The following is a 24649-nucleotide window of genomic DNA, read 5'->3' as shown; positions in this document are numbered from 1 at the left end:
TAGCTGACCAGCTCTCGCCGCATCATGACAGTCAGTTTTCGGCTTTCTCTACTGAGGTGCTCATCCGAAAGAACCGGGGCACAATCGTAGTAGTTCTCCCTTTACTATCCTAGCCGATATAGCGAAACATAAGGTAGTAAGTGTTGGATATATGCCCTAGAGGCAATAATAAATTAGTTATTATTATTATATTTCCTTGTTCATGATAATCGTTTATTATCCATGCTATAATTGTATTGATAGGAAACTCAGATACATGTGTGGGTACATAGACAACACCATGTCCCTAGTAAGCCTCTAGTTGACTAGCTCGTTGATCAATAGATGGTTACGGTTTCCTGACCATGGACATTGGATATCGTTGATAATGGGATCACATCATTAGGAGAATGATGTGATGGACAAGACCCAATCCTAAGCCTAGCACAAAGATCGTGTAGTTCGTATGCTAAAGCTTTTCTAATGTCAAGTATCATTTCCTTGGACCATGAGATTGTGTAACTCCCGGATACCGTAGGAATGCTTTGGGTGTACCAAACGTCACAACATAACTGGGTGGCTATAAAGGTGCACTACAGGTATCTCCGAAAGTGTCTGTTCGGTTGGCACGAATCGAGACTGGGATTTGTCACTCCGGTTGATGGAGAGGTATCTCTGGGCCCACTCGGTAGGACATCATCATAAATGTGCACAATGTGACCAAGGGGTTGATCACGGGATGATGTGTTATGGAACGAGTAAAGAGACTTGTCGGTAACGAGATTGAACAAAGGTATCGGGATACCGACGATCGAATCTCGGGCAAGTACAATACCGCTAGACAAAGGGAATTGTATACGGGATTGATTGAGTCCTTGACATCGTGGTTCATCCGATGAGATCATTGTGGAACATGTGGGAGCCAACATGGGTATCCAGATCCCGCTGTTGGTTATTGACCGGAGAACGTCTCGGTCATGTCTGCATGGTTCCCGAACCCGTAGGGTCTACACACTTAAGGTTCGATGACGCTAGGGTTATAAAGGAAGTTTGTATGTGGTTACCGAATGTTGTTCAGAGTCCCGTATGAGATCCCAGACGTCACGAGGATTTCCGGAATGGTCCGGAGGTAAAGATTTATATATATGGGAAGTCCTGTTTTGGTCACCAGAAAAGTTTTGGGTTTTATCGGTAACGTACCGGGACAACCGGGAGGGTCCCGGGGGTCCACCAAGTGGGCCACCATCCCCGGAGGGCTGCATGGGCCAAGTGTGGGAGGGGACCAGCCCCAGGTGGGCTGGTGCGCCCCCCCACAAGGGCCCAAGGTGCCTAGGGTTTGGGGAGGGGGTGCACCCACCTAACTTGGGGGGCAAGTTTCCCCCCCCCCCTTGGCCGCCACCCTAGATGGGATTGGGGCTGCTGCACCCCTTGGGGTGGAAACCCTAGAGGGGGTGCACCCCCTCCCTCTCCCCTATATATAGTTGAGGTCTTGAGGGCTGCCAACACATGAGTTTTGACCTCTCCCTGGCGCAGCCCTACCTCTCTCCCTCCTCCTCTCTCGCGGTGCTTGGCGAAGCCCTGCAGGATTGCCACGCTCCTCCACCACCACCACGCTGTTGTGCTGCTGCTGGACGGAGTCTTTCTCAACCTCTCCCTCTCTCCTTGCTGGATCAAGGCGTGGGAGACGTCACCGGGCTGTACGTGTGTTGAACGCGGAGGTGCCGTCCGTTCGGCACTAGGATCTCCGGTGATTTGGATCACGACGAGTATGACTCCTTCAACCCCGTTCTCTTGAACGCTTCCGCTTAGCGATCTACAAGGGTATGTATATGCACTCTCCTTCCCCTCGTTGCTGGTTTCTCCATAGATAGATCTTGGTGACTCGTAGGAAAATTTTGAATTTCTGCTACGTTCCCTAACAGTAAGCACAGGAGCCGGGAAACCCAACTATTGACCAAAGAGATGATTCGGAGCCGATGCATATAATGCTATAAGTTCGGGGTGCCGAACTGTACTGTAAAAGTGTTCGGACTTTATTGCCGTTGTCGGTGTCAAAACCGGCGGATCTCGGGTAGGGGGTCCCGAACTGTGCGTCTAGGCGGATGGTAACAGGAGACAAGGGACACGATGTTTTTACCCAGGTTCGGGCCCTCTCGATGGAGGTAAAACCCTACTCCTGCTTGATTAATATTGATGATATGGGTAGTACAAGAGTAGATCTACCACGAGATTAGAGAGGCTAAACCCTAAGAGCTAGCCTATGGTATGATTGTTGTTCGTCCTACGGACTAAAACCCTTCGGTTTATATAGATACCGGAGAGGGCTAGGGTTACACAGAGTTGGTTACAATGGGAGGAGATCTACATATCCGTATCGCCAAGCTTGCCTTCCACGCCAAGGAAAGTCCCATCCGGACACGGGACGAAGTCTTCAATCTTGTATCTTCATAGTCCAGGAGTCCGGCCAAAGGTTATAGTCCGGTCATCCGGACACCCCCTAATCCAGGACTCTCTCAGTAGCCCCCGAACCAGGCTTCAATGATGACGAGTCCGGCGTGCAGATTGTCTTCGACATTGCAAGGCGGGTTCCTCCTCCGAATTCCATATACGTGTTGAATAGTGTCCGACTTCTGGTGAATGTTGTGCTCCTTGGCTTCTGCGCCCAATAATGTCCATCTTCCACGTGTCAAACGAATGCGAAAAGCCAGGGTGTTTTTTCATTTACCCTCCTAGCTGCGCAGATGAGCCGTGTATAAAAGAGACGGGGATTTAGATCCGAATCACACCATCTTCCCTCCGCGAGCATTCATCGGAGCGCATTCGACAGAGATCCATTCCAACATGGCCAGTCGACGCAGCTCCTCCTCTCGCCCCCCAGCCCTCAGCCTGGAGATTGGGAGAGATGCTCCATCCCGCACAGCGAGCTAGTGGCGCTCCAAGCCAAGGGGTTTCTCCCCCATCCTACATGGTCCCGGTTCGAGCCGGGCTTGCCACCTATAATGGTGGAGAGCAAGTGGAGAGCGCCCCCAATCCCTCCAAAGGAGAGCGGGTATGCCTTGTCCCTTATTTGATAAGAGGGCTCGGATTTCCAATTCATCGATTTCTCCGGGGGTTCCTGGAGTTCTACGGCTTCCAGTTGCACAACCTTACGCCTGCCTCCATATTGCATATTGCGGGCTTCGTAGCCCTTTGCAAGCTGTTTTTGGGCATCGAGCCTCATTTCGCGCTGTGGAAGAAGTTGTTCTGCCTCGTGCCCCGTTCTCAAGAGGGGTCGATATATCAAGTGGGCGGAGCCGAACTATGGCGCATCGTCGGGACCGGATATCTATCCGGAACCCCAAAGAAGGCGTCCAAAGACTGGCCTTCAGAATGGTTTTATATAGAAGATGTCCCCCTGCCGGACCCTGTTCGGATCGGCCTCCCTGAGTTCGATAATGCTCCTTTGAAGAAGCGCCTAAGCTGGTGTCCATGGAGCCCTCAGAAGGAAAATGACAAGGACGTCCTTTACCTGATGAGCCGGATAAGGTTGTTAGCTCATTTCGGTCTGACCATGATCGAGGTCATGGCCACATGCATTATGCGGGGGGTGCAGCCGCTTCAGTATAGAGGCCACCCCATGTGGGATTTCAACGGGGAGGACGACGCCACCCGGTGCGGCCGTAAGGGGCCGGAATCGGCTGCCGCTCTAATAAAGATCTTGTCCGCTTTGTACAAGGGAGAAGAGGAGGAATTCCTCCACGTCAACCCACGGGGCGGATTTTCTATGTACAATCCTCCAAGCTGGGTAAGCGGACACTTTCACTCGCCCATCCGTTTCATATTCCCATAGTTAAGTATCCAGTCTAGCAATTTCAACGCAGGAGCTACGCCAGGCTGTAAAGGAGATAAACAACCCTCCTCCACAACCCGAGGACCCCGAACGGTCCTTCGACCCGGACTCCCAAGAGGACCCGGACTTATCTGTGGAACTGATCGATGGGGTGTTTCATCAATTGAGCAAGGACAACACCTTAGTGGCCATTACGGCCGATTATCCCGGACTACTTCCAGCCTCACAAGTAACCAAGACCGAAGTCCCAGTACTTTTAAGATGACCCATCCGTGCTTATTTTTTATCACCGTATACCAATGGCATTTTTGCAGGGGAAGTCCTTGAGGCGGAGGGCCGAGCCTGCGGTGGCTAGCCAACAAGGGGCGTCAAGGCCCAGCAGGTTGAAAAGAAGTGCGGTCCAGATTGAGACGCCGGTGCAACGGTATGGCGTGCCATTTTATTCCCAGGTTTTATTCCCTCAAGGCATACTAACGCTCGTGCTCTCTTCAGGAAAAAGAGCGCCCGCCGGACTATATCCGGAGAGGTTGCCAATTGCGCCTCCACTGGCCAGGCTCCAAGGCCGGGTCCGGAAGCGGAGGCGAACACGAGGCGTGCAACGGACGCTCCTCCGACAAAGGATGCGTACGGGCTGTCTGCCACCAATTCCGAGGTGGAGAGTGCCATGAACCACAGGCGTCGCCGGACAGTTCTTCGTGACGCTTGTTTCTCCCAAGAGGCATTGGATGCCTTCAATACAGGAGATGCGTACCTCCGTGCCGCTCAAAATGGTCTAGCCAGAGCCACAGAGCAGTATGTAAAAGACATACAGGTGAGAAAATTTGATGGTTATATATGTCAGTAGCCCCCGAGACTTGAAACAGTTAGAATAACTGATTTAAGGATCATTTGTTATGCAGGATCTTATAGAAAAGAATACCCAACTGTCCCAGGAGCTGGAAGAGTGCAAAGCCCAACTTGAGGCCGCACTAGCCGCGACAGGGGAGGCCAAGGAGACCCCCTCTGGTAATATATGCTTCGAAAGATAAGTATGTTGTGAAGTGCGGCATGTGTGCAAATCTGACAATAACATTGCAGATGGCGCCAGAGTGGATCCGGACAAGCAACAACTCTTGCGCCGGTTAAAGGCCGGCGAGAGCGTGCTTACGAGGGTGAGGCAAGAGAAGAATAATCTCCAAGATGCCAACACCCAGCTGGGCGAGGAACTAAAGGATGTTCGTGCTCAGCTGTCGGACTCCGTGAAGGAGAATCGGCGGCTTCGACGCGGCATTTTTAGTAAGTGCTTGAACGAACTTCGAAAAAGAGTTCGGCGAGGAAGTCGATTGACAGAGTTATGTCTGTAGGTATGCTGACAGGTCGGCCTGCAGAGGAAATGCCCGGTTCTACGGGTGACCTTCTTCCCGAGCTCTCACAACTGCACGAACGAGTTCGGCAGGTAATGCAAGGCATCGCCCAGGCCTTGTGGCCATCCGTCCCCATGCCCGAAGGCCTTGGAGAGCTTGCAGGGAAGCTGAAGGGAGCGTGGCGGCGCTTCCGATTATGGAAGATATCGGCCTGCCGTCAAGGCGCCAGGGAGGCCTGGGCCATGGTGAAGACGCGGTACACGAAGGCTGACCCAAACCACATGGCCGAGGTCGGACCTGTGGGGCCCGATGGGAAGGAGATCCCTGTGAGTTTAGTGTACGTCCAGGTAGAGTTGGCCGCCAAATATTCCCAATAGGACTGTAAACTAGACAGCTTGTTGGATGGTATTGAAGAGGAATATACCCAGTCAAATTGACTATGTAATTTAAGATGACATGTAAAATGCCTTCTAGCCGGATTGTAGATCGTTTGTCATGGCGGACCTTTTCGCTTCAACCTCGGGACCCGATAGTCCGGAGTGTGTCCGAATACCTTCTCGGTTATGTAAGAACCGGGGCATGCGTGGAGACCAGGCGTAGGGGTCATTAGTGCTTGAACAGACAAGTGCCCAACTAGTTATGTTATATTACATGGTTAGTAAGAAACATCTTCCAGGGAGAATAGTTCCGTTAGGGGTTCCTTTCCCTGGGAGGCATGTCCTAAAGTGCATGTCCGGACTGTAAAAAAAAGCAGAAAAGCATCTAGGGGCGGATAAATAAACGAGTGAGAAATCATCTTTAGTTCACCGACCGATTATTCCCTTAAGAACGCTAGCTTTCGGCTTCACCCAGTCTGAGGTACACATCCGGCTGACCCGGCAGTAACAATCGCAGAGGTGCTCCCTTTACCGCCTAGCCGAACAATCGGGAATGTAGGGGTAAGCATAGGAGCCAGGCAACCCAGCTTGGCCAAAACTTAAGTCATATCGATGCATATAATGGTGAATAAAAGGTACATGCGGAAGTGTGACACATGTGTTGGGCATGAGGCCCGTATAAACAAGCTTCTGTTAAAGAAGCCCCCAGGTATAATGAGCGCGGATAGCGCGTCAATTGTGTGCGAACAAGGCGCGAACGAGCCCTTAAAGGCTGTAAGAGAAAAGGAGGGAGAAGGAGAGAAATATAAGACAACTAATGTGTAAAAAATAGATAGAGGAAGGAGACGAACACAGAGTTCAACGCTAGGCGTAGAATCTTCGGAGACGGGCTGCGTTCCATGGGTTCGGCTCGAGTCGGTTATTCGATGCATCTCGCAGACGGTACGCTCCACCAGTCAGGACTTGGTCAATTATGAAGGGACCTTCCCATTTGGTCTTGAGTTTGTCCTTTTTCTTGTCCCGCAGGCGTAGAACTAACTCGCCAACTTTGTAAGTTTTGGCCCGTACTTCTCTGCTTTGATATCTTCAAGCCTGCTGTTGATAGAATGCGGAACGTGCTTTTGCCACATCACGCTCCTCCTCCAAGGCGTCCAAACTGTCCTGCCGATCGAGTTCGGCTTCTCTTTCTTCGTACATGCACACGCGAGGTGAGTCATGAATTATGTCGCAGGGCAGAACTGCCTCTGCGCCGTATACCATAAAGAATGGTGTGAATCCGGTGGTGCGATTCGGCATGGTCCGCAGCCCCCAGAGTACGGAGTCGAGCTCCTCTACCCAGTGCGTGTTAGATTCCTTGAGGGACCGCACTAATCTAGGTTTGATGCCGCTCATGATTAGACCATTTGCTCGCTCGACTTGACCGTTAGTTTGTGGGTGATAGACTGAAGCGTAGTCGAGCTTGATGCCCATGTTTTTGCACCAGAGTTTGACCTCGTCGGCCGTAAAGTTCGTGCCGTTATCAGTGATGATGCTGTGGGGGACGCTGTAACGGTGTACGACCCCTGATATGAAGTCTATCACCGGTCCGGATTCGGCCGTCTTAACAGGCTTGGCCTCTATCCATTTGGTGAATTTGTCCACCATGACCAGTAGGTATTTTTGCTTGTGGGTTCCTCCTTTAAGGGGTCCAACCATGTCAAGCCCCCAGACCGCGAAGGGCCAGGTGATGGGTATAGTTTGGAGGGCGGTGGGTGGCATATGGCTTTGGTTAGCAAAGAGTTGGCAACCGACGCATCGTTGGACTAAGTCCTGAGCATCTGCCCGGGCCGTCGGCCAATAAAATCCTGTACGGAAGGCCTTGCTTACAAGGGCCCGGGCTGCGGCGTGGTGCCCGCCGAGTCCGGCATGAATTTCAGCCAGAAGATTCCGCCCTTCCTCTTCGGAGATACACCTTTGAAGGACTCCGGTGGTGCTTTTCTTATAAAGCTCTCCTTCATGGACTTTATAGGCTTTAGATCGCCGCACTATGCAGCGTGCCTCGTTTTGGTCCTCGGGAAGTTCCTGCCTAGTTAGGTAGGCTAGGAATGGTTCTGTCCACGGGGCAATGACTGCCATTATTACGTGGGCTGAGGATGTTACTTCGTTGGCAGAGCCTCCCGTTGTGTCAGAATGTTCGGTGTCGGGCGGTGCGGTTGGGTCCGGGCTGTTATTTCCGGATTCCCCTTCCCATAATACGGATGGCTTGAATAGCCTCTCCAAGAAAATGTTGGGGGGGACTGCATCGCGCTTTGCGCCGATGCGTGCCAAGACGTCTGCTGCCTGATTGTTTTCCCGGGCTATATGGTGAAATTCGAGCCCCTCGAACCGAGCTGACATTTTTAGGACGGCGTTGCGATAAGCTGCCATTTTCGGATCCTTGGCATCAAAGTCTCCATTTATTTGGGATATCGCGAGGTTCGAATCCCCACGCACCTCTAGGCGTTGGATGCCCATGGAGACTGCCATCCGGAGACCATGTAGAAGGGCCTCGTATTCGGCTGCGTTGTTGGAGTCCGTATACATTATCTGGAGTACGTATTGAACTGTATCTCCTGTTGGGGATGTCAGAACGACGCCAGCCCCCAGACCAGCTAACATTTTGGAGCCGTCGAAGTGCATGATCCAGTTGGAATATGTGCCGTACTCTTTAGGGAGTTCGGCTTCAGTCCATTCGGCGACGAAGTCGGCCAAAACTTGCGACTTGATAGCTCGCCGTGGCTTATAGGTTATGTCGAACGGGAGGAGCTCAATGGCCCATTTGGCAATCCGGCCCATCGCGTCGCGGTTGTTTATAATATCGTTAAGAGGTACTTCGGAGGCTACTGTTATCGAACACTCTTGAAAGTAGTGTCGCAGCTTCCGGGATGCCATAAACACCGCGTATGCTATCTTTTGATAATGCGGGTACCGTGACTTGCATGGAGTGAGGACAGTGGACACGTAGTAAACTCGTTTTTGAAGGGGGAATTTGGGTCCGTCCGTTTCTCGTTCGACGACGAGCACTGCGCTTACAACTTGATAAGTTGCCGCAATGTATAATAGCATTGGCTTGCCGATGTTAGGCGCGGCCAGGACCGGGTTTGTTGCCAATATGGCTTTTATTTCTTCGAGTCCGGCCGTGGCAGCATCCGTCCACTCGAAGTGTTCGGTGCGCCGGAGGAGGCGATAAAGGGGTAATGCCTTTTCTCCCAAGCGGGAGATAAAGCGGCTTAGAGCCGCCACGCATCCAGTCAATTTTTGTATTTGTTTGAGGTCCTTTGGAATATCCAATTGTGACAGAGCTCGGATCTTGGCTGGGTTTGCTTCAATTCCTCTACCGGATACAATGAAGCCCAAGAGCTTTCCGGCTGGTACGCCGAAAACGCATTTTTCCGGGTTAAGCTTGATGTCATATGTTCGGAGGTTATCGAATGTGAGCCTCAAGTCGTCTACTAGAGTTTCGACATGCTTGGTTTTGACGACCACGTCATCTACGTATGCTTCCACTGTTTTGCCGATCTGGTTTGCCAGACATGTCTGAATCATGCGCTGATATGTTGCGCCGGCGTTTTTGAGCCCGAAGGGCATTGTGTTGAAGCAGAATGGGCCGTATGGGGTGATGAATGCCGTTGCGGCTTGGTCTGGCTCTGCCATCTTAATTTGATGGTAGCCGGAGTATGCGTCGAGGAAACACAATGAATCGTGTCCTGCGGTAGCGTCGATAATTTGATCGATGCGGGGGAGGGGGAAGGGATCCTTTGGGCAAGCCTTGTTGAGGTCCTTGAAATCGACGCATAGGCGCCAGGATTTGTCCTTCTTTGGTACCATCACCAGGTTTGCTAGCCAGTCCGGATGTTTTATATCTCTGATGAATCCGGCCTCCAGTAGTTTGGCTAGCTCCTCTCCCATGGCTTGTCTCTTAGGTTCGGAGAAACGCCGAAGAGCCTGCTTGACAGGCTTGAATCCTTTTAGGATGTTTAGGCTGTGCTCGGCCAGCCTGCGTGGGATTCCTGGCATGTCTGAAGGGTGCTAGGCAAAAATGTCCCAATTTTCGCGTAGGAATTCTCGTAGTGCGGCGTCTACATCAGGGTTTAATTGCGCCCCGATGGAGGCCGTTTTTGTAGGGTCCGTTGGATGGACTTGGAATTTGACTATTTCGTCCGCCGGTTTAAAGGAGGTGGACTTGGATCTTTTATCGAGTATCACGTCATCCCTGTTCACTGTGGAGCGCAACACAGTCAGTTCCTCGGGCGCTAGGGCTTCGGATAGTGCCTCAAGGGCCAGTGCAGCTGTCTTATTTTCGGCGCGGAGTGCTATGTCTGGGTCACTAGCAAGAGTGATGATTCCGTTGGGTCCGGGCATTTTGATCTTCATGTACCCGTAATAGGGTATAGCTTGAAAAATTGTGAATGCCTCTCGCCCTAATAGAACGGGGCCACTTGAAACGTGACCTCTTCGGACCTGTAATTATCCGGCGTGCTGAACACCACATCCAGTGTGATTTTTCCTGTACAGCAGACTTCCCGACTGGGGATTATTCCTCTAAAGGTTGTGTTGCTTCGCTCAATGCGGCTCCAGTCTATTTCCATTTTTCGAAGGGTTTCCACATAAATGAGGTTCAATCCGCTGCCACCGTCCATGAGTACCGTGGTAAGGCGAAAGCCGTCCACTATTGGACTGAGGACCAATGCGGCTGGTGCTCAGGCTGTTCGGAATTTAGGTTCATCACTGGCATTAAAGGTAATAGCCGCGTCACTCCATGGGTTTGTTGTTGCTACTTGGTAGACTTCCGCAATGCTGCGGAGTGTTCGTTTCCGCATATTATTTGATGCGAAAGTCTCGAAGACTGTTAATACCGTACTGGTATCCCTGGGCTGGTGCTCTGTGAATTCTGGAGTTAGAAGCTCCTCGCCACTTCTGGCCACCTGCCGGAGTATCCAACATGCTCTAAGGCTATGAGTTGGTGTGGCATCCTCTGTACTATGAATTTTACAGGGTCCGTTGAGCCATTCCTCCAGTACGGTTCCATGCCCTATAAAGGGTTTTTGCCTTTTGGTGTTTAACCCAGGTGCCTGGCGATAATGCACCCTTTTATTTCAGACTGGGGTTGTATTCAGGGCCGGATTGTCCCAAAATTTTATTTCGGTTTTCCAGGCGCTTTCCATCGCACAGTACTTTCGTACTATGGATCCCAAGTCGACGAAGCGTGTAATTTCACGGCCACTTATGGTGTTGAGGATTCCGTTGTCCATGCAATTATTGCAGAAGAATGAAATCGCATCCTCCTCGCGGCAGTCCTCTATCCTATTCATAACCAGGAGGAATCTGGCCCAGTAATGGTGTACTGTTTCTGCGGGCTCTTGCCGAATTTGGGATAGATCCCTTATATTTGGGTGGGCGGGTGGAATTAAATCCGGAACCTCGCCCAATCTGAGACTCAGGGGCCAAGGAGTTTCCGAACTCGGAAGCTTGGGTTCTGGGATGTTGTCCAATGAATCTAGCCCGCTGCCTGACTTTAGGTTCAGGGCTTGAGTGACGTCCTCCCCTTTGCGGGTATCCGGCTTGGAGGGATCGGGAATCCGGACATAACTAGTCCTTAAGATAGATGAAGGCTTGCCGCATTGTTCCTCCACCACTGCGATGTGGTGGGTGACCTGGGGAGAGTTAATCTCTCTCGGATCGGGTTTAGGCCCAATCTGATCGTAGTCTGTAGCGACTCCCAGGGCGGCGATGCGATCCAAGAGCTCGTTTAAGGAAGAGAGCTCCATCGGATCTAACTGCTCGACGAGTTCCGAGTTGACGTGGAGATTGCTTTCGTTGACCCGAGAAGTCATCGTCGGCGCGGCGGCCGAACAGGCGGTCATAAGAAAACCGCCTAGCCGGAGAGTTTGGCCGATAGCCAAAGCTCCTTTAGCAACAGCGCCGTCTTTAAAGACGGGATGAGGCATCCTTCCTGATGGCGACGACACAACGGAACTCTCAATGAAAGCACCAATGTCGGTGTTAAAACTGGCGGAACTTGGGTAGGGGGTCCCGAACTGTGCGTCTAGGCGGATGGTAACAGGAGACAAGGGACACGATGTTTTTACCCAGGTTCGGGCCCTCTTGATGGAGGTAAAACCCTCCTCATGCTTGATTAATATTGATGATATGGGTAGTACAAGAGTAGATCTGCCACGAGATCAGAGAGGCTAAACCCTAGAAGCTAGCCTATGGTATGATTGTTGTTCGTCCTACGGACTAAAACCCTCCGGTTTATATAGACACCAGAGAGGGCTAGGGTTACACTGAGTCGGTTACAATGGGAGGAGATCTACATATCCATATCGCCAAGCTTGCCTTCCACGCTAAGGAAAGTCCCATCCGGACACGGGACGAAGTCTTCAATCTTGTATCTTCATAGTCCAGGAGTCCGGCCAAAGGTTATAGTCCGGTCATCCGGACACCCCCTAATCCAGGACTCCCTCAGCCGTATTGCGGGGTATGATGAACCCGTAGAGAATGAAGGCGTACCAGAGTGTACGGGTGCAATTCATAAGAATATAAAGAAAAGGAAAAATCAAGTAATAAGCTGACGCCGCAAACATTGAGCCACAAATTATTGTCTATTGTAATTTGATTAATATGACAAGGCGTACTTGTACAAGTAATGTGATAAGCAAATAAGGCTATTTGACATGCCATGACCAAGGGTGAGCTGCGTGCGGGTATTTAAAACAGGTATAACGATCGTTAGGAGAGACCACCTGGGGGTTCCCTTGTATGTCAAAGCTTCTTGCCTTCTTGGTGTATCTGTCCCTTGATAGGTCCTATGATCAGGTTATCAGAAAAAGCCCCGGGAAGAGAAAGACCTAAGAGAAGAAGAAAAAAGTGAAGGTATGCGGGTCCGGGAGCGGTTGAGCCGCATTATGGACCATGGTCTAGTTGTGCCTCCGTCCATGCCCATCGTATTTTAAGTGCGTAGTTATGTACGCGCGGCACGAGTATCGCCGCCTTGTTGGGACTGGGACGGAGGCCAAATTGCTAGTCAAGCTCTGGACGAGCTGGACTGTCTTGCTGTAGAGTAGTTCGGACTCGCTTGACAGTGTCCGGGAGCTTGGCTGTTGAATTGCGGTTATGCCTGAAAAGGCCACTCTGTACTTCTGCTGCAAGGGCCGCGGTGTGCTCCTCGGTACGGAGGGAGCGTTCCGTGTTTCCATTGGCTGTTATAACACCGCGTGGTCCGGGCATCTTGAGCTTGACGTAAGTGTAGTGCGGTACCGCATTGAAGCGAGCAAATGTGGTTCATCCAAGTAGTGCGTGATAGCAACTACAGAAGGGGACGATCCCGAAGATCAATTCTTTGCTTCAGAAATTATCCGGGGATCCGAAGACCACTTCCGGTGTGATTGTGCCCGTACAGCAGGCTTCTACACCTGGTATAATGATGTCTACTACACAACCTTCTTCTTGTAGACGTTGTTGGGCCTGCAAGTGCACAGGTTTGTAGGACAGTAGCAATTTTCCCTCAAGTGGATGACCTAAGGTTTATCTATCCGTAGGAGGCGTAGGATGAAGATGGTCTCTCTCAAGCAACCCTGCAACCAAATAACAAAGAGTCTCTTGTGTCCCCAACACACCCAATACAATGGTAAATTGTATAGGTGCACTAGTTCGGCGAAGAGATGGTGATACAAGTGCAATATGGATGGTAGATAAAGGTATTTGTAATCTGAAATTACAAAAACAGCAAGGTAACAAGTGGTAAAGTGAGCGTAAACGGTATTGCAATGATAGGAAACAAGGCCTAGGGTTCATACTTTCACTAGTGCAAGTTCTCTCAACAATAATAACATAGATAGATCATATAACAAGCCCTCAACATGCAACAAAGAGTCACTCCAAAGACACTAATAGCGGAGAACAAACGAAGAGATTATGGTAGGGTATGAAACCACCTCAAAGTTATTCTTTCGGATCAATCTATGCAAGAGTTCGTACTAGAATAACACCTTAAGACACAAATCAACCAAAACCCTAATATCACCTAGATACTCCATTGTCACCTCAAGTATCCGTGGGCATGATTATACGATATGCATCACACAATCTCAGATTCATCTATTCAACCAACACAAAGTACTTCAAAGAGTGCCCCAAAGTTTCTACCGGAGAGTCAAGAACGTGTGCCAACCCCTATGCATAGGTTCATGGGCGGAACCCGCAAGTTGGTCACCAAAACATACATCAAGAGGCACATGATATCCCATTGTCACCACAGATAAGCACGGCAAGACATACATCAAGTGTTCTCATAAAAGACTTAATCCGATAAGATAACTTCGAAGGGAAAACTCAATTCATCACAAGAGAGTAGAGGGGGAGAAACATCATAAGATCCAACTACAATAGCAAAGCTCGGGATACATCAAGATCGTGCCATAGAGGGAACACGAGAGAGGGAGATCAAACACATAGCTACTGGTACATACCCTCAGCCCCGAGGGTGAACTACTCCCTCCTCATCATGGAGAGCGCCGGGATGATGAAGATGGCCATCGGTGAAGGTTCCCCCCTCCGACAGGGTGCCGGGAAGGGCTCCCGAGAGGTTTTTGGTGGCTACAGAGGCTTGCGGCGGCGGAACTCCTGATCTATCTTCTCCATGGATGTTTTTAGGGTACGTGGGACTATATAGGCGAAAAAAGTCGGCCGGGAGGTGCTCGAGGGGCCCACGAGACAGGGGGCGCGCCCTATAGGGGGGGGGCCCTCCTATCTTGTGGAGTCCTCGAGTATCTTCTGACTTGAACTCCACGTCTCGAGGATGATATTCTTCCAAAAAATCACGTTGCTGAAGGTTTCATTCCATTTGGACTCCGTTTGATATTCCTTTTCTTCGAAATACTAAAACAGGCAATAAAACAGCAATATGGGCTCGGCCTCCGGTTAATAGGTTAGTCCCAAAAGTAATATAAAAGTGTATAATAAAGCCCATAATCATTCAAAATAGGTAATATAATAGCATGGAACAATAAAAAATTATAGATATGTTGGAGACGTATCAAGCATCCCCAAGCTTAATTCCTGCTCGTCCTCGAGTAGGTAAATGATAAAAACAGAATTTTTGATGTGGAATGCTACCTAGCATGATTCTCAATGTAATTTCTCTTTATTGTGGCATGAATGTTCAGATCCAAATGATTCAAGATAAAAGCTAATATTGATAAAAGAAATAGTAGCACTTCAAGCATACTAATCAAAGTAATCATGTCTTCTCAAAATAACATGGCAAAAGAAAGTTCATCCCTACAAATTCATATAGTTAGGCTATGCTTCATTTCGTCACACAAAGATGTTCCCAACTTCTATACCCCCGATGACAAGCCAAGCAATTGTTTCATACTTAAAAAATCTCAAACTTTTTCAACCTTCACGCAATACATGAGCGTGAGCCATTGATATAGCACTATGGGTGGAATAGAATAATGATTGGGGATTGTGTGGAGAAGACAAAAAGGAGAAAGTCTCACATTGACGAGGATAATCAACGGGCTATGGGAATGCCCATCAATTGATGTCAACATGAGGAGTAGGGATTGCCATGCAAAGGATGCACTAGAGCTATAAATGAATGAAAGCTCATCAAAAGAAAACTAGTGGGTGTGCATCCAACTTGCTTGCTCACGAAGACCTAGGGCATTTGAGGAAGCCCATCGTAGGAATATACAAGCCAAGTTCTATAATGAAAAATTCCCACTAGTATATGAAAGTGACAACCTATGAGACTCACTACATGAAGAACATGGTGCTACTTTGAAGCACAATATATGAGACTCGCTACATGAAGAACAAGGTGCTACTTTGAAGCACAAGTGTGGAAAAAGAGATAGTAACATTGCCCTTTTTATTTATTTTCTTTTTTTCCCTTTTTTCTTTTCTTCTTTTTTTGGGCCTTTTTTTTTCTTTTGGCCTTTCTTCTTTCTTTCTTTTGGGCAATGCTCTAATAATGATGATCATCACACTTCTATTGATTACAACATATGAATTAAAACTCGAAACTAGAACAATATATGACTCTATATGAATGCCTCCGGCGGTGTACCGGGATGGTGCAATGAATCAAGAGTGACATGTATGAAAAATAATGCATGGTGGCTTTGCCACAAATACGATGTCAACTACATGGTCATCCAATGGTGATATGACAAAAGTAATGTATGTCATGATGATGTTGAACGGGATGGTGGAAAGTTGCATGGGAATATATCTCGGAATGGCTATGGAAATGCCATAAATAGGTAGGTATGGTGGATGTTTTGAGGAAGATATAAGGAGGTTTATGTGTGATAGAGCATATCATATCACGGGGTTTAGATGCACCGGCGAAGTTTGCACCAACTCTCGAGGTGAGAAAGGGCAATGCACGGTACCGAAGAGGCTAGCAATGGTTGAAAGGTAAAAGTGCGTATAATCCGTGGACTCAACATTAGTCAAAAGAACTCATATACTTATTGCAAAAATTTAGAAGTCATCAAAAATCAAGCACTATGCGCATGCTCCTAGGGGGATAGATTGGTAGGAAAAGACCATCGCTCGTCCCCGACCGCCACTCATAAGGATGCACAAGCCAGGTACACTTCATGCTTCAAATTTGTTACACAACTTTAACCATACGTGCATGCTACGGGACTTGCTAACTTCAACACAAGCATTCGTTAAATTCATAATCACCCAATTAGCATGACTTTAATATCACTACCTCCATATCTCAAAACAATTATCAAGTATCAAATTGATCATAGCATCCAATTCACTTCCTATGATAGTTTTCATTCAAATAACCATGCTGTTTAAGACTCTCAAAATAATATAAGTGAAGCATGATAGTTCATTAATTTCTACAAAATAAAACCACCGCCGTGCTCTTAAAAGATATAAGTGAAGCACTAGAGCAAACGACAAACTACTCCAAAAGATATAAGTGAAGATCAATGAGTAGATAAATAATTATGCAACTGTGTGAAGACTATCTCTCATTAAAGAATTTCAGATCTTGGTATTGTATTCAAGCAGCAAGCAAAACAAAATAAAATGACATTGCAAGGATAGCACAACTCATGTGAAGAAGCAAAAACTTAGGCTCAACCGATACTAACCGATGATTGCCGAAGAAGAAAGGTGGGATGTCTACCGGGGCATCCCCAAGCTTAGATGCTTGAGACTTCTTGAAATATTATCTTGGGGTGCCTCGGGAATCCCCAAGCTTGAACTTTTGTGTCTCCTTAATTCCTTTCATGTCACGGTTTCTCTTTTTATCAAAAGCTTCATTCACAACAAACTCAACAGGAACTCGTGAGATAGGTTAGTATAAACCAATGCAAAACCTTATCATCTTCTACTGCAACAAATCACTTAAATTATTATTCAACATTGAATACTAAATGTCTCTGCATATTTAATACTCCTATTCTCAAATAGAATCATTAAACAAGCAAACATACGCAAACAATGCAAACATAACAGCAATCTGTCAAAACAGTACAGTCTGTAAAGAATGCAAGAGTATCAATACTTCCCTGACTCCAAAAATTATGAACTAAAATTCCCACTGTAATAAATTTATCATATATTAATATGCAAAAAGATTCAACGTTATACCATTCTCTGACTTTTCTAGGGAATTTTTTCAACAGCGGTAAACTTTCTCTTTTCAAACAGCAACATGTATACTAGCAAAATAAGCATGGCAAAGGCTATCCTTGACTTTTTTATTGAAACTAAAGATGCAAAACATTATTCTAACTAACAGCAAGAAAATACTAACAAGATAAAATGACGCTCCAAGCAAAACACATATCATGTGGTGAATAAAAATATAGCTCCAAGTAAAGTTACCGATGAACGAAGACGAAAGAGGGGATGCCATCCGGGGCATCCCCAAGCTTAGGCTCTTGGTTGTCCTTGAATATTACCTTGGGGTGCCTTGGGCATCCCCAAGCTTAGGCTATTTCCACTCCTTATTCCATAGTCCATCGAATCTTTACCCAAAACTTGAAAACTTCAACCACACAAAACTCAACACAAAACTCGTAAGCTCCGTTAGTATAAGAAAATAAAACCACCACTTAGGTACTATAATGAACTCATTCTAAATTCATATTGGTGTTATATCTACTGTACTTCAACTTATCTATGGTTCATACCCTCCGATACTACTCATAGATGCATCAAAATAAGCAAACAACACAATGAAAACAGAATCTGTCAAAAACAGAACAGTCTGTAGTAATCTGTATCAAACGTATACTTCTGGAACTCAAAAAATTCTGAAATAAATTTATGGACCTGGGGAATTTGTATATTAATCATATTAAAAATAATAAACCTAAAATCACTCTCCAGTAAAAAATGGCAGCTATTCTCGTGAGCGCAAAAGTTTCTGTTTTTCACAGCAAGATCACATAGACTTCACCCAAGTCTTCCCAAAGGCTCTACTTGGAACTTTATTGAAACAAAAGGTATAAAACATGATTACTACAGTAGCATAATCATGTGAACACACAACAACAGTAAGGGTAAATATTGGGTTGTCTCCCAACAAGCGCTTTTCTTTAATGCCTTTTTAGCTAGGCATGATGATGGCAATGATGCTCACATAAAAGATAAGAATTGAAACATAAAGGGAGCATCATGAAGAATATGCCTAGCACATTTAAGTCTAACCCACTTCCTATGCATAGGGATTTTGTGAGCAAACAACTTATGGGAACAATAATTAACTAGCATAGGAATGTAAAACAAGCATAGCTTCAAGAATTTAAGCACATAGAGAGGAAACTTGACATTATTGCAATTCCTACAAGCATATATTCCTCCCTCATAATAATTTTCAGTAGCATCATGAATGAATTCAACAATATAACCAGCACCTAAAACATTCTTTTCATGATCTACAAGCATAGAAAATTTCACATAAGCAAAATTCTTTTCATGAATAGTAGTGGGAGCAAACTCAACAAAATAATTATCATGTGAGGCATAATCCGATTGAAAACTAAGATCATGATGACAAGTTACATGGTTATCATTATTCCTAATAGCATACAAGTCATCACAATAATCATCATAGATAGCAACTTTGTTCTCATAATCAATTGGAACCTCTTCCGAAATAGTGGAATCATCACTAAATAAAGTTGACACTCTTCCAAATCCACTTTCCTCAATATAATCATCATAAATAGGAGGCATGCTTTCATCAAAATAAATATTCTCATCAAAGCTTGGGGGACAAAAAATATCATATTCATCAAACATAGCTTCCCCAAGCTTGTGGCTTTGTATATCATTAGCATCATGGATATTCAAGGAATTCATACCAACAACATTGCAATCATGCTCATCATTCACATATTTCATGCCAAGCATTCTATGTAATTCTTCTTCTAGCACTTGAGCACAATTTTCCTTTTCATCATACTCACGAAAGATATTTAAAAGACGAAGCGTACGAGACAAACTTAACTCCAATTGTTTATAGTTTTCTTTTATAAACTAAACTAGTGATAAAACAAGAAACTAAAAGACTCGATTGCAAGATCTAAAGATATACCTTCAAGTGCTAACCTCCCTGGCAACGGCGCCAGAAAAGAGCTTGATGTCTACTACACAACCTTCTTCTTGTAGACGTTGTTGGGCCTGCAAGTGCACAGGTTTGTAGCACAGTAGCAAATTTCCCTCAAGTGGATGACATAAGGTTTATCAATCCGTAGGAGGCGTAGGATGAAGATGGTCTCTCTCAAGCAACCTTGCAACCAAATAACAAAGAGTCTCTTGTGTCCCCAACACATCCAATACAATGGTAAATTGTATAGGTGCACTAGTTCGGCGAAGAGATGGTGATACAAGTGCAATATGGATGGTAGATAAAGGTATTTGTAATCTGAAATTACAAAAACAGCAAGGTAACAAGTGGTAAAGTGAGCGTAAACGGTATTGCAATGATAGGAAACAAGGCCTAGGGTTCATACTTTCACTAGTGCAAGTTCTCTCAACAATAATAACATAGATAGATCATATAACAAGCCCTCAACATGCAACAAAGAGTCACTCCAAAGACACTAATAGCGGAGAACGAATGAAGAGATTATGGTAGGGTATGAAACCACCTCAAAGTTATTCTTTCGGATCAATCTATTCAAGAGTTCGTACTAGAATAACACCTTAAGACACAAATCAACCAAAACCCTAATGTCACCTAGATACTCCATTGTCACCTCAAGTATCCGTGGGCATGATTATAAGATATGCATCACACAATCTCAGATTCATCTATTCAACCAACACAAAGTACTTCAAAGAGTGCCCCAAAGTTTCTACCGGAGAGTCAAGAACGTGTGCCAACCCCTATGTATAGGTTCATGGGCGGAACCCGCAAGTTGGTCACCAAAACATACATCAAGAGGCACATGATATCCCATTGTCACCACAGATAAGCACGACAAGACATACATCAAGTGTTCTCATAAAAGACTTAATCCGATAAGATAACTTCGAAGGGAAAACTCAATTCATCACAAGAGAGTAGAGGGGGAGAAACATCATAAGATCCAACTACAATAGCAAAGCTCAGGATACATCAAGATCATGCCATAGAGGGAACACGAGAGAGAACACGAGAGAGGGAGATCAAACACATAGCTACTAGTACATACCGTCAGCCCCGAGGGTGAACTACTCCCTCCTCGTCATGGAGAGCATCGGGATGATGAAGCTGGCCACCGGTGAAGGTTCCCTGTCGGTGTCAAAACCGGCGGATCTCGGGTAGGGGGTCGCGAACTGTGTGTCTAGGCGGATGGTAACAGGAGACAAGGGACACGATGTGTTACCCAGGTTCGGGCCCTCTTGATGGAGGTAAAACCCTACCTCCTGCTTGATTAATATTGATGATGTGTGTTACAAGAGTGGATCTACCACGAGATCAAGGAGGCTAAACCCTAGAAGCTAGCCTATGGTATGATTGTTGTTCGTCCTGTGGACTAAAGCCATCCGGTTTATATAGACACCGGAGAGGGCTAGGGTTACACAGAGTCGGTTACAATGGTAGGAGATCTACATATCCGTATCGCCATGCTTGCCTTCCACGCCAAGGAAAGTCCCATCCGGACACGGGACGAAGTCTTCAATCTTGTATCTTCATAGTCTTGGAGTCCGGCCGATGATGATAGTTCGGCTATCCGGACACCCCTCCGGAACTCTCTCAGTAGCCCCTGAACCAGGCTTCAATGACGACGAGTCCGGCGCGCATGTTGTCTTCGGCATTGCAAGGCGGGTTCTTCCTCCGAATAATTTATACAAGATTGTGAACACCAGGATAGTGTCCGGCTCTGCAAAAATAAATTCCATGCACCACCGTAGAGAGAATAATATTACACAAGTTCAATCTGCTGACGTATTTTGCGGCGTGACGTCACACCACTACCAAGCCTTTACTAGAATCGTTTTTATTGTACCACCTCAGCGCGTTTAGCGAAGCGGTTTCCTTGGCACGTCTTGTCGAAGCAGAGATCGTGTTCCCCTTATTCCGGGATTCCCATCAATACGGACGTGGGTAACCCAACCGCACCATTGATTGCGACACTTGGGGGATAAGTGAGTTTTATCAGGCCGGTGAGGACGCATGTTTGTGTCCGCCCATATAAGGGGATAAAGATCCAACCCTTTTACCTGCGCCTTCTTCCTCCTTGGCTTATCCAACTCCGCGAACTCGAGCTCCAGCGCCCAAGTCCGCACTTCTCACCTCAACCTTCTCCAACTATGTCCGGAGCGGGAGGCAAGTGGATGGCCTCCTCCGTCACGGAGGGGCAGATCCAGAAGCTGCGCAACGCCGGATATTTGTCCAGCAACATCGCGCACCGGCTCCCCGACGAGGGAGAGCTCATCCCCACCCCCAGGCCCCATGAGAGGGTAGTATTTCTTCCCCATTTCCTCCGCGGACTGGGCTTCCCACTTCATCCCTTTGTCCGGGGGCTCATGTTCTACTACGGCCTGGATTTCCATGATCTGGCCCCGAATTTCATCCTCAACATCTCGGTGTTTATCGTCGTGTGCGAGGCCTTCCTCTGCATCCAGCCCCACTTCGGTTTGTGGCTCAAGACCTTCAGCGTCAAGCCGAAGGTTGTGAAGGGCAGCCAAGCGGAGTGCGGAGGCGCCATGGTGGGCAGGATGTCCCATGTTACTTGGCTGGAGGGCACTTTCGTGGAAACCATTAAGGGGTGGCAATCGCGGTGGTTCTACATCACCGAGCTGCGTGACCCTGAATGGGCAGCGGCCCCCGAATTCAGATCCGGCATCCCTACCCGGCTCACCTCTTGGAAAGAGAGTGGCCGGATCTGGGGTGATTCGGAGGAGCTAACCAGACTCCAAGCCTGTATCCAAAAGCTGGTGGACAAGAAGCTCAAGCTTGTCAACATAGTCCAGGTCATGCTCATCCGCCGGATTCTCCCGTGCCAACGACGGGGTTTCAACATGTGGGAGTTCGATCCGGCGCAGCACCAGACTCTGAGTGGGCTCTTCGACACTACGTACGAAGATGTCTGGAAGGTGCTGTTCAAGGGCGCCGAGGCTCCCGCATCCGCTACCGAAGATCGCGGATTCAGCTTGCAGCGTCCGGCTGACGAGGTAAGTGATTTTGTCCTTTACGAAACACTCGTTTTCCATAGTTTGACTCTATGCGGGATCTAAACTCCCTTTACCTTTGACAGGACTGGCTGGCGAAGGCCGAACAGACTATCTGTCCGGCCCCATTGCCAGAGGACCCAGCGGACGCCCGCCTAACGGGGCTGCAGGCTCCGGCACCCCACGTGGTGCCGGTGAAGAAGGCCACGAGGACTCGGAAGAGTTCCTGTTTTCAGGTGCTATCGGATGATGACACCGAGGCCGACTCCTCTCACCAAGGTGAGGAGGAGAAGAAGAAAGCCTCTCCCCCAGAGGGGGGAGAGAAGAAAAGGAAGGCCTCCCCAACGAGGGAGGCCGAAGGGTCCAAGAAGGGAAAAACTCTTCCCCCGGACTGCTCTGCCAATGCCAGTGACGACGACGAGGACTGGCCTCCAAGGGCCAAGCCCCTGGCGAGCTCGTGAGTATCCGGACTCCCGAATAACTTCATGGTTTTTATTTTTTGCCACACAATGTCTTTCTAATGCCGCATACAACCCTGCAGTCCGCCCAAGGACGATCTTCCCGCTTCGTCGAGCGGGTCCTTAGGTGCGTCGGATATGGATTCTCTTCCGACCGCCTCCACCCCCCGTGACACGGACGATGCCGCGGTGGGATCCCGGGAAGGGACCCGCCAGGAGGAGGAGGCCCCGGAGGTGTTGCAGGACAACCTCCCGGACTTTGCACCGGACTCGGCTCCGGATCCCATAGTGGCTCCGGAGTCCGGCAGGCGGCCCCTTCGTAAGAAGGGCAAGACCGTGACGCCGGCAGCCTCCATCCAACTGGAGGCGCTGGATAGCTTGCTGGAGGCGCTTAATGGCGCCTCCATCGAAGAGGAACACCGCACTGTTATGAGTGCGGTGATTCAGAAGGTGCAGCTCGCCAAGAGCGGGCTGACCGAAGCCTGCAGCAGCCTTCTAACAGGCTTTGAGGTAAGAATTTTGATATATGTAAAATAATACCGCATAGACAGTAGCCCCTGATGCTCGGTTCGGTGTTCGGAAAGAAAAGCCGGACTGAGGATCTTAAGAAGATATACGAAGGAGTCATAAAAATATGTCAATATGGGATTGCAGGCTGCACTGCTGACCTCTGCCGCACTGACTGCGGAGGTCAATACTTTGAAGGAAAGCCTCGAGCGGTCCGAGAACGAGATCGGCCGTGCCAAGAAGCAGCTCGAGGACAAGGAAGGTGAGTAACACCTTATTAAAATTGTACCTTACAGAAAAGGATTTTGGTTGCAAAAAGAATGACAAGGATAACGTGGGTATTGCAGGGGCCACTAACAAGGTGGCGACCCTGAAAGAGGTGGTGGCCGTGGCCGAACGCAATGCGGCCGCGGAGCGCACCGAGCGAGAGAAGCAGGAGGCGCGGGTGGCGGAGGTACAGCAAGAGCTCCAGGATCTCGTGAAAAACCATGAGAGCCTGTAGCGTGACTCGAAGACTCGAGAGTCTGAGCTTGCAATGGCTCTTGAGAGTGCCAAAGCCGCTAAGGCCGAAGCCTACAAGGCCCTCCAGGAAATCGAGAGTCTGGTGGTCGCACATACGTGCCTTGGAAGTTATCGAGGAATGCGGCTTCTAGGTCTTCCCAACTCCCAATTGACTCTGCTGGCAAGCTGTTAAGCCAATGCCGGGCTGGTCCTTTAAGCTTGAGGGGGAGATATTTGATGGCGTGAAGATCGTCACCGCGGGCCATGTGGATGTGAAGGAGATAGTCTTCGATCCAAACCGCGGGGTCTGTTGTGCCATCGTAAGTTTCAATATTCACGGGTTTATACCCTTCGGGGATTTGATGATCCATTACTTCATCTGTGAAGCATAGTGGGTGTGCGGCGCCTCTGTACTGGGCGATATCATGACAGAGCTCAAAAGAGCTTTGTCTGTTTTGTTCGGCCCGGCCGGATTTACTGTGTCTGGCGCGACGGTTGTCGTCACGTATCATGGGGTGCCCACATGATCCATAGATCGATCTTGATTGTCTTGCCTTATCCTCCAATATATCTCGCAAGTCCGGAGCGTTCCCCTGTGGCTTTGTGCTCTTTGAGCGATGCCGGGGTACATTTCTAGTGAAGGGCCTAGGGGCCTCTCTGTCGCGACCACGGGGTGGTCGGTCAGCCGTATTGTGTCCTGGTGATGCGGGTTCATACACTTCCTCCTCTAATCGGGGGAGCAGCTTGCGTTTAGGGTAGCTTTTGGAGGGGCGTTCTAGCTCATGCTCTTTGGCCGCGAGGACTTCAGTCCATCTGTCGGCTAGCAGATCTTGATCAGCTCTAAGCTGTTGCTGCTTTTTCTTGAGGCTGTTCGCCGTGGCCATAAGCCTGCGTTTGAAACGCTCTTGTTCGACGGGATCCTCAGGCACGACGAATTCATCGTCGTCGAGGCTTGCCTCGTCTCCGGAGGGAGCCATATAATCC

The sequence above is a fragment of the Triticum aestivum genome, chromosome 7B (assembly GCF_018294505.1).
Source record: "Triticum aestivum cultivar Chinese Spring chromosome 7B, IWGSC CS RefSeq v2.1, whole genome shotgun sequence".
In the NCBI taxonomy this organism is placed as follows: domain Eukaryota; kingdom Viridiplantae; phylum Streptophyta; class Magnoliopsida; order Poales; family Poaceae; genus Triticum; species Triticum aestivum.
This window is presented reverse-complemented; position numbering follows the sequence as displayed.